This window comes from Uloborus diversus, chromosome 4, assembly GCF_026930045.1.
Source record: "Uloborus diversus isolate 005 chromosome 4, Udiv.v.3.1, whole genome shotgun sequence".
Lineage (NCBI taxonomy): Eukaryota > Metazoa > Arthropoda > Arachnida > Araneae > Uloboridae > Uloborus > Uloborus diversus.
In genome coordinates this window covers 62,430,374-62,445,779 of record NC_072734.1, presented here as the reverse complement: position 1 = coordinate 62,445,779, position 15,406 = coordinate 62,430,374, and the positions used below count along the sequence as shown (strand labels likewise).

General features: G+C 34.1%; 1 long non-coding RNA gene across 1 annotated transcript; it reads left to right on the top strand.

Annotated features, from left to right (window-relative positions):
• Window positions 1-266: 266 nt before the first annotated feature.
• Window positions 267-12,198, top strand: LOC129221424 (uncharacterized). Its single transcript, XR_008580510.1, has 3 exons — window positions 267-312; window positions 1,033-1,136; window positions 12,042-12,198. It is a non-coding gene; the product is annotated as an uncharacterized LOC129221424 (long non-coding RNA).
• The last annotated feature ends 3,208 nt before the right edge of the window (window positions 12,199-15,406 follow it).

Genomic DNA, 15,406 nt, shown 5'->3' with positions numbered 1-15,406 from the left:
ATTGAATTTCAAATTTGTTTCAGCAACAAATTTGAGTGTTACAGTCGTGTCTGGACTTACACAAAGGATGCTTTGGTTAAATTTAAACTCAACTGTATTTGACATGTATGCCTTAAAGTGTTAGAATTCTTTTTTCCAATATGCAAATTTATTTTGAAATTAAAAATATTTTCCCGGAAAATGTGATGGTTTTCTGTTTTAAGTTGGAAATTCAAAGCAGTTGTAGGTTTTAATGAAAAATTGTATATTTTTCACAATGATTTCAGTTTCCTCTTTTGTTTTAGGTTTCGTTATGGCAAGATCTAGAGCCAGGTAAGTTAACCTATCCTATAAGTATTAAACCACAGTCTATAAGTATTAAGTGAGGCTATGCACAGTCATACCAGAAAACTGTTTAGTTACCGGATCGAGTTCATCCTTCTCACAATAAAACTTTTCCCTGCATTTGAAACATTATCAAATTATGCCGTAGCACGAGTTTCATTGTTGAAACACCCGGGTTACTCGATCATCGGCTATTATTTATATGAGGATATTGTTCTACCTGAACTATGCATTTCTTCCTTAAAAAACATTCTTTTTTGTGTGTATCCAAATAGTTTGGAAGCATAATTTCAAGTTTTGGGAAAAAATATAGGCAACAAACTTTGTTTTACAGTTCTGTGTTTGTGGCAAGTCTAAAAGATGTTTGAAACAAAACTTTTTTTTGTATGCTTCAAGACTTCACCTAGATATTATAAAACAAACAAAAATTGTTGCAAAAATATCCAAATCATATGTCTACAATTATCCCTTTTTGTCCACTTTTAACGTTGTCCTTATAATTACTTCACTATTTTGAATGTCAATCTGATACATGTCACTTCTAAAAAAATGTTTCATAAGATGTTCATGGTCTCTAAACTGTTGAAATCTGTATGTGCATCATTATAAATGTATAAAAAGTAATTGTTTTACATTTATGCAGTCTTTTCCCTTCAAAATTTAGAATTTGCCAAAGAGCATATCTAAATACAAGTTTTAATTTTCTAGATATGTGTATGTGATAATGAAAAGTACTCTGAGCCAACATCAATTCCCTACTACAAGGCTAAAACTGTCTGAGCGGATCGAAGTAACAAAATTCGATCCTCATGGTAAGTTAGTCTTATTATTTTATTTTTCACCATCCACAAGGTAAAGTGCGGCTCAAGTCATTTCAAACCAAACTTTCCCAGATAAATATGCATGTTTCAACATTCAAATTATGACAAATTTATTAAGATAATGATAAGAAATTCTCTATCTGACTTGAGCGGCACTATTCCTTGTTTGTGGAGTCATTTTCTTGGGATAATTGAAAACTACAGGAATACTTAAATACAGTAGAGAACCAATTATCCGGGAAGTGCGGGACCATCGCTATCTTGGATATCTGAATTTCCCGGTTTTCTGGATCGCTAAAAAGCGCTATTGGCCGATTGTTTGTAAAACTAAAATGACTATAATAAATAGTTATGCATATTAAAATAAGAAGAAAACAGTTCAGAAATGCCCTTAAATATCGAAATATTAAAAACTAATGTGTGAGTGAGAGACTAATATAAACATCAATCAACTGAAGTCATTCATAATACCTAAGACCCTCACATTCTGTTTGGAAAAGAAAAAAAAAATCCACCACTTTGCGATGTTTTAAAACGAAAGAAAATGAAGGGAAGGTCGCTTTTTTTTTCCTTAATTTTTGCAAAGGTTTTGTGTTTGCGATTACGGTAGTTATTGATAACTAATGCTTTTGCATTTCGTTAGTATCAACAAAAATTTGATTTATGAGTTCTTGCAGCCTTATTAGTCTTGCGTTTAATAGATTTCTAGATTTCACGATCAACTAACTATGCGGAAAATTCTCGATTCTGGTTTTCGGCGTTTCCCACACTTCTGCTACGTCACTTACGCCAAACGCCTTTAATTAGAGGCCATTCAATAAAATACTGCATTTGAATGCGACAATATTCATTTCCTTAACTTTCAGTTAGAATAAAACACTAAAATTTCAGACTTACGAATGTACATTTCAATTCAGGAAAATATTTGGGAAGTTTTGCCCCGCATAAAGGAGAGCCATTTGAAGTTAGTGTTTGCAAACATTTTCCCGAGTTTTCCGTGAGTAATATGGTGTTTATTAAGAAATCGTTCATATTCTTTTTAGTATTTCAGAAAAAAATGCTTAATTTTTCAAAAATTACCGAAATGACGTATTTATAAAAAAAAAATGGCGGGAAAATCGAAAAAACGTTGCCGGTTTTCTGGTTTCCCGGATTTTTGGTTCCCGGATAAAAGGTTCTGCACTGTATTGTCCTTTCTGACCCAGAAAAGTTATTTTGTCCTTTTGAGTGCATTATGAAACGTGCTTAGTATTTTTTTTTTTACAATTCTGTTATTTTTTAATTTAATAATTAAATTCAAATTAAATAAAATGAATCACTTTGTATAACTTACATCTATTGAAAATAGAAAATGTATTCAAAGTCACTGTTACACTAATTCTTAAAATTAGATAATCAAAAATATTTGTTTCGACATTTTCCATTAGTTTTTGGTTGCCATTGGAAATTTTATTCTTTATTCAAATTATTATTTTTGCTGCTAAATTATTAACTATGCTCATACTAAAAGAGCACTTATTTTCGGGAGCCATAGTTTTTGCAAAAATGAAGGTATCAGAAGACTTAGATAAAATGAAAAGCTTTCTGTGAACACAAATCCTAACTGGAAAATTTTCTGTAAATAATTATTTTGCCTAACTCACCCTTGAATAAAAAATAAATCTATATTCAGATATGAAAGAGACAAAAAAAGGGCTTTAAATCATTTAATTTTGTTTACAATAACATATAGTTTGCTTATTTTTCATCAACTGAAGAAAACTGCCAAAACCATTATTTTTTTTACACGTGTGCTTTAAAAGGCTTTTGGAGAAAATATTTAACAGAAATAAACTGGGATTTTCTTAAAAATTCTCTTTTTTTAAATCAACGTTAGCAATTGGAAAAAAAAAAAAAACTCTGCAGAGCCAAAAATTTTCTGCAAACGCCATTCATGCATTCGTCTATATTCTGCAAGACTAAGTATCAGTGATTTCAGGTGTTGAAAATTGTATGAATTTAAATGAACAGAACCAAAAGTTGAAAAATCTGCCACAGAAAATAATTTGCAAGGCATACATTTTCATGATTAGAATGTGCTTGCGAAAATTAGAGTTTATTTTTACAATATTTAAATTTGTCGCCATTCATTTATTTATTTATTGTAATTTTCCTTTATTTTCAATTGTTTTATTTCTTTTGATGAAACTGTCTGACAGTCCCCGCATAGGCAGATCTGTAATGACAAGGCATATAGCATTCTTCAATAAAAACGAATTTGTATCACAATTAGAGATCAAAACAGTCAGAAAAAACTGGAAAATTTCGGGAAAAAAAACTGAAAAAAAAAAACTTTTTTTCCTGAAAGAGTTAATTTCCACTCCGGAAAAATTGAAATATTAATTTTTTCAACTTTTTAGGACGTTTTAACTGAAAGTTTCAGAGAAAAGTGATTAGAAATTTCTCATACTTAAATTCTGATGCAATTTCTTAACTCCCCCTCCCCCCTCTTTGTATGTTAGAATACTGTCTAACTTTGATAATACAAGTTGTTGTAGGATAATATAATTTGTATATAGATAAAGAAGCATTTAATGCTTTTTGCAAAAAACCAATATCCTTATTGAAGAATTTATTATTTTCCTTCTTCAAAAAACAAGCATAACTTAAATCACAGAACTATGTTTTTGCTGACTGAAAACCAAATATACAGGGTGCGGCAACAAAAAACCTGGGCCAGCAATTTTCCATGTAACGTTATTAAAAATAAATTAACAAAACACAAAAAATAATAATAATAGCAATCAATAAATTAATTGGTTTCAAACTGGCTGCCTTTTGAAGTAATACAGTGGTGCAACTACTTATTGAAATTTTCATTCAAGGACTGCAAGACCTTTAATCAATCCTATCCCTATTTAGCAACTGGTTTAGAGAGTCCAAACTTATGTGTAGTTCAATGTAGACCTTGGAGTGTCTACAGACAAAATCCTATTGTTCTGGGGGTTATGAGCTGGTTGAACGGTAAATCATTGGAAGGTTTCACTTTCAGCATGGACTTGGAGCCCATCTCAAAAGTTTGGCATCTTTGAAGTCATATAAATGCCTGAACTTTTTGGAACTCATAAAACTTCTGTTTGAGTTTTTTTTTTTTTTTTGCCTTTAGTCGCACTTATCAATCACAAATTCCCCATCTTACAAACGACTTTTCTCGTGGAATCCCGAGGATTTTTCATTGAACTCACTTTTAGATGACCTGACAATTAACTGAAATGTTCAGCGTTCATTTTTGTACACTTTCCGGGCATCAACTATCATTTCCAAGCCACTTGCAAAGCGGCGTACTGCATCCAATACTGTTTGCCGAGGCACAACAAACGAACTGTCCTTCTACTTGGTTAAACAACTTTAAAATGGCAGGTCTTTTGCTTAAAATTGTAAGAAACCATGAAACAATACATAAACTAGGAGACATATTGTAAATTATTTTCCAATAAAGTGAGATTTTTTGCATCACCTTGTATACTGCCATGATAAGCACAGAAGTAGAATCTAAAGTTGAGCTCAAACTGAGATATTTTGTTTTAAAGTTTGGCTCTTTTATATATTTTATTCAGATTTTTTTTTTTAATCGGAATTTTAAAAAAAAATAGTTCCTAATAAATGATCCTAAAAAATTTTATTTATTAAGTAAAATACGAAACAGAGAAAAACTTGGTTATAATAACTCAGTTTTGTTCAAAAGCGCAGGAATGACTACTTTTATTACGGTGCTTAGCACGGTCCTATGAATAAACTGAAACTCTGGTTTAAGTTTTGGTTCAGCTTTAGAAACCATTATGCAGTTTTTGGTTTGGGGTTTCTGTTGGAATGAAAAAGAAAACCAATTTAGTTTTGATTTCGACTTAGACTGGACTGGAAAAAATCAAAACTCACAAGCTTTCATTTTCAGAGAGTAAAGTTGCATTGTAAGGAAGGGAAATCATACTTAGTTTTCTTTCAAACAATATCAATCACATTTGAAAGCCAAAATTTACAATTATTATTTCAAGTTTGAAAGGCATTTTAAAATAGAAAATGTAATTGTTATGATTAGATACACCACACCTTACCCAATATTATTGGTTGAACAAGGGTTTGACTTGTTTCTGGTGTTTAACCAAGAAAGTTCTCAATTTTAAAACAAAAAGGATATTTTTTTCTAATTTAACTTACATTTATGTGTATTTCTGTCAAGCAGAAAAAGAAGATGTGTGGATTGCATATATTTTTTGATGCTTAACCCGTTGGTTTTAAACGAAACAAGTGAACTGTCATTGTAAAAAAAAAAGAGAATTGTACTTTCTTAACAGATAGGATATGTTATACAAGGGGCCCACAAAGTCACGGTTTGAGGGGGGAAGGAGAGTTGATGAATTTGACAGAGAGGGAGATTACACAAAACATGGCCCCACTAGATGCGACTGACGCTTACGGGCCTTGACAATTTATACTTTTCTGTGTTAAGCCAATGTAGCTCATGCATCCACCAATGAATGACAAGCTTCGAAGTTTGTTTATTTTTGATTGGACATTGTCCATTTTGACCGCAAGAGGTGCTGAAAGGAATCCCTACATCCACCAATCAATAACAATGTAATGAAAATTGGGGTTCCCTGTAGCGCCCTTTTGTTGCCGTGTGTTTCAGCGATTGTTACAACCTATAAGAATCAAGTAGGGCCATGCACGAAGTGACATCATGCAAATTTTTATGAGACTATGCTTATAAAAAATAGCTTGATGTGTGACAAAGCAGAGGAGAGTTTAAAAAGTTGTAAAAAAAAAAGTGTGAGATCATTTATGGACATCCCCTAATTCAACAACTATGTCTTTACACTCAATCTGACGAAAATTTATTTATCTTTACTTTTCCTAATTTTTCATTAAATTCTTTTCTTGAAAGTTTTCAATCTATGAAGTGATGTCAATTCATCTATAATGTCAATAATAATCCTATTAGATACATTTTTACCCTTTCTGCCGGTTTCCATTGTTAGGGACCCTTCATTAATTACGTAAGGATGATTTTGACAATTTTTGACTCCTTCCCCTTCTTATGGAAAGGTTTCGTAAGATGTCTCAATCCTCCCCACACCATCTCCAGTTCTTACTTCAGGTTCCATTTTGTTTTTCAAAATTGTTATTAAATTCACTATTATTAAATTGAACCTTTTTGTGTAAAGAAATATTTACTAAAAAGTTAAAATCTAGACTGAATGTTCTTTCGACATTTTTTGTATATGTTGCCATACTAATTAAAAATGAAACATGCCATACATAGTGTGATTCTTTTATTATATTTTAAACTATTCATTCTTTGTAAAACAAATAAAAAACAGCTTTTCTTATTGCATTTTTTACCTTCCAGACGCAAATGAAATATAATCCCCGCCAAACCTCTTGACCGCACAATTTCTAATGTGAAATATTGACTTGGAAAATATTACTTTACCCGTCACAAATGACTTTTCCGGGCCCCCTCCATATTATCTACCCCTATATTTCATGCCTAGCTTTAAAAATATTGGGTCCCCTTCAGGCTCGGACCCTGGAACAACAGGTGTCCATTCTCCCCCCTCCCCCCCCTGTGCACACCCCTGAAAGCCTTATACAGGCTTCGGCTTCCACCACAGCAGATCTCCATGTTTCTCACTACTAGAGATGTAAAATTTCCGGAAATTTTGAAGTGGTGGAAAAAAACCGTTTTTTACCTAGTTTTTTCGAGAAAAATTGGAAAAAATGGAAAATTTGATTTCTTTATGAATAAAATTTGGGTTTCTTAATAGCTCTGTGTTTCTTGTGACATATAAAGGGTTAAGTATTAAAAAATATATGCTATCCACACATCTTCTTTTTCTGCTTGACAGAAATACACATAAAGGTAAGATTAATTAAAAGAAAAAACCTTTTTATTTTACATCTGAGTAGAGGGCTTTCATGATCAAACCCAGAAATAAGTCAAGTCGTCACTCAACCAATAATATTGGGTAATGTGTGTCTAATCATAACAATTACATTTTCTATTTTAGATTGTCTTTGAAACTTCTGAAATTTTCGACTTTCAAACATCCTCGGGGAGTTGGATCTGGTCTTGTTGTTTTTAAGGGAACTTCTGTTGCCTATACGTTGTCTGTACGACTTCGGGAACACAACACGGTTTTTCAAGCGGAGCTTTTGGCAATTAAGGATGCGATCCTTTACTCACAAGGTTTTCCACAATGCTCCTTCCAAATTTTTTCTGATAGTCTGTCGGCAATCTTGGCCATAAAATGTATATTTCATCGAAATTCCTTGGTTCAGTCAATCCAATCTCAAATCCTAACATCTCATAAGAACTTCGAAATTTACTGGATCAAGGGTCATTCTCAAAATTATGGGAATGACGAAGCCGACAGACTCGCTAAATTGGCAGCTGACACACAAACCCTCCCGGAAAGAGCGGATGTTCCTTTTCCAAGGTCTCACCTTAAAAATCTGTTTAGGCACCAGCTCAGAATGGATTGGCAGTACCGTTGGGACAACGCAGAGACGAGCCGCGTGGTACACGAGTTGTTTCCCACAATTAGGGCCTCTCCTCGAGTCTCACACCGCTGCCATACCGTTCTGGCGACTGGCCACGGCCCGTTCCCATCATATTTGCACCGGTTCAACATTATAGATTCCCCTAATTGTGCATGCGGGGAGGAGGGCACAGCTCAGCATTATGTTTTTAACTGCCCCTTAACAAGTAGTTTTCACATACGCAGACCGCCCTCAATCTCTAAAAATCAACGTCTTCTGCAAGCATTATCAATCCCACGTCTTACAGGGCTCCTTAACAGCATATTCCAAACCCTCTCTTCAGAGGGCTACCTCTATCAAAGCGCTGAATAGACTCATCTCATAGATTCATCTTAATCTTCGCTTTTCACTTGATTATAGTGCTGGTGTCAATCGCTCTCCTACCGTACCTTCCCAACCATCAACTGCCCATCACATTCCCCCTGTAGTAACCGTGTCTTTCGGTCTTTTTAATGTTTTCTCGGTATTGTTGGACTTTTCTCACTGACCGTTTTATAGCTTTATTTTTATTATTGTATAATTGCATATTGTTTATTGTTCTGCATCATGCAGCATTATTAAGCACCGCTTGTAACTTTATTATACTCGTACTTACAGTCGTTTCAAATTATAGCATCTGTAACTTTTATTATGCTTCGATATTCATAGTGTCTGTGTCTACTACTACTAAACTACTTTGTAAGCTGTTCATTTTTAAAATTCCACTCCCTATTCATCATCGTAATATAAACATAAGTTTGTATGTAACGACGACGTCGTCAGCCCTGTTCCCAACAATTCCCCAAACTATGTTCCAGATGCAGTGCAGTGTGAAAGGTTCCTTAGCTAACCCACCTGTGTTACGTACATCCACTGTGTATCCCTTTCAATTCTTATACATATGCCTTTCTCTTCTCACTAACCACCACAACATAAACAAATGTACGCCTGTAACGGCGATTCGCTAGCTCGTTACAATTCTAACTATTTATATCATTATCTGTCACGATCGCCCATTTCCGGGCATTTTACTTTTTACACACGTTTGCCACGGCGCTGAAATGACAACTTCACCAGCATTCCACATCCGAAATCACTCCTTATCACATTTGAATGCTGCTTGGTGGTGGACGGCGGTGGCATTTATTGGTTTTATACTGTATTACTTTTATAACTTGTATATGCTTACGCATTCACAGTTTTAGTGCATTATGTATTACTATACAACACTACTCACGACGTAATAATCAAATGTACTTTTGTAACGGCGAACTCGCCTGCTATGTACCCATCGACTACTCTACTATCCTCTCAGCATCATGTTTTATAGCATGGTTTTTTCGAATTGTTTTGTGCTTCTATGTCTGTTTGTCAATATGTACTGTAATTGTCTGTGATCTTGTTTGTTTGTATGTGTGTGCATTGTTATATGTATATGTTGAATGTTTAAAATAAAGCTCCGAGGGTCCTAAACTGGTTAAATCACTTAGTGATAGGTACAGTGGGCCCCCGGAGAGTGAAGTGAAGTGACTTTCAAACATGATTGATTTTTTTTTTTTTTTTGGAAGAAAAATAATACAATGTTACTGTCTGAAAATGAAAGCTGTTGAGTTTTGATTTTTTCCAATCCAGTCTAGGTCCAAATAAAAACTAAATTGGTTTTTCTTAAGCTGAACCAAAATTAAACTGGAGTTTAAGTTTATTCATACGGCCGTGCTAAGCACAGTAGTAAAAGTAGTCATACCAGCCCTTTTGAACAAATTTGAGTTATTATAACCAAGTTGTTCTCGGTTTCGTATTTTAATTAATAAATAAAATGTTTTAGGGTCATTTGATCAAGAATGAATCAAATATATGGAAGAGCCACACTTTAAAATACAATATCTTAGCTTGAGCCCAACTGCAAAGTCCCCTTTTTTGCTTAGCACGTCAGTATACAGGATGCGGTAAAAAAATATCAGATGAAAATTGTATCATCGAATGGAAGAAACATAATTTTATTTTGATGAATACCTAATTTATTTTTGTTTCTCACTTTATTGGGAAATAATTTACAATATATTACCTAGTTTATGTATTGTTTTTCTGTTTTCTTACAATTTTAAGCGAAATATCTGCTATTTTAAGTTGTAAGTTCCAAAAATTCAGGCATTCGTATGACTCGAAAGATGCCAGAAATGTTAGAGACGGGCCCACAAGTTCACGCTGGAAGAGATACTTTTCACTGATTTACCGTTCAACCGGTTCATATCCCCAGAACCATAGGATTTGGTCAGTAGACACCATAGGCTCCCATATAGGGGGGAAAGTGGGGATTCAAGCTCCCCCACCTTTGGAAATGTGAACTTTCTCTTCCTTTCAATACTTTTTTCTTTGTAAAAATGTAAAAACATTTTTTTCTATAGCCATTAATGAATAAGTTATCAAAAATGTTAAATTTTATAAGCTCTAATCTGTACTAAAGTCGGTTTCCATTTGGAAAATATCCTGCTAAACCATGGAGAAAATATCAGAGCCCCCCCCCCCCTTAAAATTTTGCATATGGGTGCCCTTGCTAGACACTCCAAGCACCTTAGAAAGTGTTAGATATTGCCAAAATCTGAAGTCAGGCTTGGTCTGAGATGGAATCAGGACAAGGGACAAAAAATCTCTAGTTTTTTTGTGGATGAGGGCCGTAAAATGAATCAAAAAGTGAACCAGAAGGACATTTTAGAAGTTATTGTACTTCTGTGGGCCTAAGAGCACTTCAGCATTGTAGACTGGACATTTTTCTTTAACTCCACATCAATTCATATGGCCAAAAAGACAAGAGTGGTGCAAAGCGCATTGTTTTTGACAAGATATCATCTTTTAAGTGGACGCTCAACTCGCTTGACCTCAATCCCATTTATTACACTGTGTGGCCTATTTTAGTCAAAGGTCTACCCTAAACTACACATAAAATTGAACTCTCTAAACCAATTGCTTTATAGGGAATAGGATTGATAAAAGGACTTGCTGCCCTTGAATGAAAATTTGAATAAGCAGTTGCATCTCTGTATTACTGCAAAAGGCTGCTAGTTTGAAACCAATTAAATTCAATGATTGCTAAAGATCTTCTCATATTATAATTTTTTGTTTTGTTAGTTTATTTATTTTTAATAAAGTTTCTTGGAAAATTGCTTGCTTTTTTTTTTTTTTTTTTTTTGCCACACTCTGTACATTTGGTTTCCAGTCAGCAGAAACATAGTTTTGTGACTAAAGTTATGCTTGTTTGTTTTATGAAGAAGGAAAATAAATTCTTCACTAAGGTTATTGGTTTAAGCTTTTTTGTAAAAAGTATTATTAAACAATTTTTGATCTATATGGCAAATTATATTGTCATACAACAACTTGCATTAAATTACAACGTTAGACAGTATTTAGCATAAAACGGGAGGGGGAGGAAATTGCATCAGAATTTAAGCGGGAGAAATTTCTAAATACTTTTTGCTGAAAATTTCAATTAAAACCCAAAAAAGTTGAAAAAAAAATTTTTTTTTAAATTTTTCCGAAGTGGAAATTTATTCCTTCGAAAAAAAAACGGTTTTTTTCTGTTTTTTCGGAAATTTTCTGTTTTTTTCGGACTGTTTTCATCTCTACTCACTACACAAAGCCAGTTTTCTCTAATTATTGATCTTTATTTGCTTCAAATCCTTTTCAACATTTCATGACACCAGTGTAGCCTTGTAGTGAAAGTTTTCTTTGAAAAGTCAAACATAAAGACTAAAGAGTGAGATGGAGCGATATGGTGTTTACGATGCTTTTGTGCTCTAGGCTTTATGACTCATAGCGTTAACATTGGTGCAACAAGGTCTAAATTCTGAGAGCTACAGATTTTTTATGACATTAGAAAAGGAGCTTTTAGATTAATTACAGCCTTTTCTAATAATCATCAATAGTTAATTTTTTTGGAGCTTTTAAAATTTGAGTTTTGTTATTGCTTTTTTAGACTGCTTTTCAATATTTTTTTTTCTATAATCAAGTAATGAATATTTTGAACGAACAGATACTGCTACCGATATTTCATCTTGCTTGACTGGAATTGACTTCTGTTAAATTGTATGTAGAGTTCCACATTAAATAAAAATATTGGCTAATTTTTGCTTTATTGAATCAAAACTGTCTAGAGAAAACTTTATTCATATAAGTGGTGGTCACTGTATGTTATGAAGGGTTTTTTTCTTTGAAGGTGGGGGGGGGGGGGGGGGGTTCATGATGTTATCTTTTAAATAAATTGCTTTTTCTATATTAAGCATGCATAAGTTTTACATATTAAATAAAGTACTTTAAAACACTATTCAGTTATTTTATTTTCAGCTCAGAAATTTGCTCTGTATAAAGAGATTAAGAAACATAGCATCTTCAGAGGTTTTTGATAATAGAATATGCATCTGTCACACAAATCATGCTTTTTAGAGAACCCAAACCAATTTGTAAGGGAAAATGTACTTGTAAATAAATTGTAATGTCTTTCTCTTGAGTCCCTCATTTTATGTATTTTTTTAATACATGTGTAAATATATTAATTTGTGCATTCCATGATATATGTAGATACAGGCCTGGTGTAAGCAAACTGTAAATAGCGGATGAGTTATATTTCTAAATGTGGGTGAGTTTAAACTCTTAGGCAAATTCTTAAAAGGTGTTAGAGGGGAGGAGAAGAAATAAGAAAAATAAGAAACATATGGTCACAAACACAATGCTGACGCACTACGTGCACCCAAAGCCAGAAACTGAGGGATGCAAAACAGGTCACAAATTTATTACACAAAGACAATTTTACACAACATATTATGTCTTAAGAAAGTTTTAAAGTGATTTATAAAATGTGTGGCTGGCTGCTGTAATACATGTGTCGCAATCACAAAGCACTCTCTGTTGCAATAATGAGATTTTTGAAAAAAATTTATCAGCTGCTGGGCCTTTGTTGCGATGCGTGTATTAGAGCTACTACAGGCTGTAACTTTTAACATCTGCTCTAAATATTTCTTAAAAACTAAAATGTTGGGTAAAATTAACTTTGTGTAGCAAATTTGTGACCTGTTTTGCATCCGTCAGTTTCTGGCTTAGTGTGCATATAGCTCATCAACGATCATAAGTTCATTATAGTTCTTTGCTTCTTATCCTCCCCTCTCAAACCCCCTTGATTTTTGCCCCAGAGCTTGGATTCACACCACTATACACGCATATATTCAGGTATGCATGTATATACTCGAGATACAAGTGCATGCACGCATATGATGTTCGTATATACACGTGACACGTATATACTTGTGTAAACAAGTATGCTATAGGTAATCACGTATTATTCATGCTTATATACACGTGTGTACACATATATACTTGAGTATCTGATGCCTGTATCTGATGTATACATGTATTTACTCATATATGCAGGGGCGGATTCAGAAATTTTTGTAAGATGGGTTAAGTTTCGATGGGACCTCCATTGTGAAAAAGTATCAGTTAAGTAGGTGCACCCATCCCTCCAAGTGTTATGGAGCATCCCTTATAATGCTATGGAGCACCCCCATCCCACCTCAAATGAGACAAAAACCCTTTCAAATTGCCCCCCCCCCCTCCTTCTCCTAAAACTTCCAATGGCGCAACCTGCACCATGTGGAACATATTTCCTCATATTTTCATGAAAAGTCACATTTGGTTAGGCAGATAGGTTAGTCATGTGCATTAGAGATGATTATTTTTTAGAAAATGAACAATAAACTCAAAATAGCAATAGCTGAGGAAACGAATCCAGTCAATCCTTTTAATTATGATGCGCTGAGAAAAAATACCTTGCAGAATCATGTAAAAAAGGTTAACATTGTTTCCACCTACTATTTTTTCAAATCTAAAAGAATTAACTTCAAAAATAATCATAATAAAATTCTTGTCACAGGGGGGTCAGCTGTCAGAAGCGGATCTACGGAGGGGAACTGGAGGAATGTTCCCCTCCCCACAAAATATCATGTGTACCTAAAAGGTTTGAGAACAGAGAGCAGGAAAATTCTGTTTTATAGAACTTGAACTTGAAGAAAGGTGCAAGGAAAAGCGAGTTGGAGTTGACACTAAACTAAAACGAGAACATCTAATTGTTGACACTTTATTTTCAGGAGTTGATACATGCTTTGATATAGAAAAACAGGAGTTAACTAGTGTTATTACAGGAATCGCACTGCCGAATCTAGGCAGCAGCTAGCTGCATAGTAGCCCCTCCTGGAGGATCTAGGCAGCAGCAAGCTGCCTAGATCCACTAGGAGGGGCCCGCTCCCTTGGCTTACCTTTTGTATATAGTCAATACCCTTTGCCCCCCCCCCCCCCCAGTTGCTCAGGTAGCAACTGCTAGGAGGAGGCAAATTTACACTAATTCTGATGTTTTTTTTCTCTGAACCCAGGTATAAAATTTCAAGGAAGGTGGGTAAAAGAGGGGGATTTAGGTTTTGCTCCGGTTCTGAAAAAACGAAGATCGGCCATTCAGGAATGTAAAGACAGTATAGAAAAATATAACTAGTATGTTGTGGCCATCACGAAACTTTCTTCTATATTTTTCCTTTTTCTGATCCCTCCCCATGCTTGACGAGGAAGCAATATTCCTAACAGAAACAAAATTACACATGCAAAAACTTGACGACCATCCCAATGTCTGAATTATTGTAAAAACAAAACAAAGAGCGAAAATTGAAAGTTACTTTAAAAGCCTTACTTGAATTAATTACAAATATTTTATTTATTAACAAACATAAGATGGCAACAGTTAAAAATTTTAAATCATTGAGATAATATTTCCGATCATTTCCATACAATTACTAGTATGTTGTGGCCATCACGAAACTTTCTTCTATATTTTTCCTTTTTCTGATCCCTCCCCATGCTTGACGAGGAAGCAATATTCCTAACAAAAACAAAATGACACATGCAAAAACTTGACGACCATCCCAATGTCTGAATTATTGTAAAAGCAAAGCAAAGAGCGAAAATTGAAAGTTACTTTAAAAGCCTTAAGTGAATTAATTACAAATATTTTATTTATTAAAAAACATAAGATGGCAACAGTTAAAAATTTTAAATCATTGAGATAATATTTCCGATCATTTCCATACAATTAAAATCACGAGAAATACGCAGACGACAATCTATTACGATTTATCTTTCTTATTGTTGCATTAATAAAGCTATTTTTATTCGCAAAAAAAAAAAAAAAATCAACACCTCTTGGAGCGATTGGAGTCAAAATTGAACCAAAGCCTGTTTACATATGGATTCACATATATTCCAAATTTCAACCAGAACGTAGCATTACTTCTTGAGATAGGGCACTCACAATGGAAAAAAAGAACGGGCGATTGCGCTACCCACTTTTTAGCTGTTGACACCAAAATAAAATCAGCTCTTATACCCACTAAGGGCTACTTGCCGATAAATTTTTCTTTCATTCCGTTCATTATTTCTTGAGATACAGCAGTCACAATTGACGACAAAAAACGTTCTATAGCTCAACCCCCGTTTGAGTTATTGACACCAAAATTGAATCAGCACCTGTTCCAGTTAGGGGCAACATATGGACCAAATTTTGTTTGATTCCGCCAGTTACTTCCTGAGGAATAGCAAGCACGCGTAACTCGAAAAACGTCCCATTGCTCCACCCCCCTTGGAGGAATTCGCGCCAAAAACTAATGGGCACA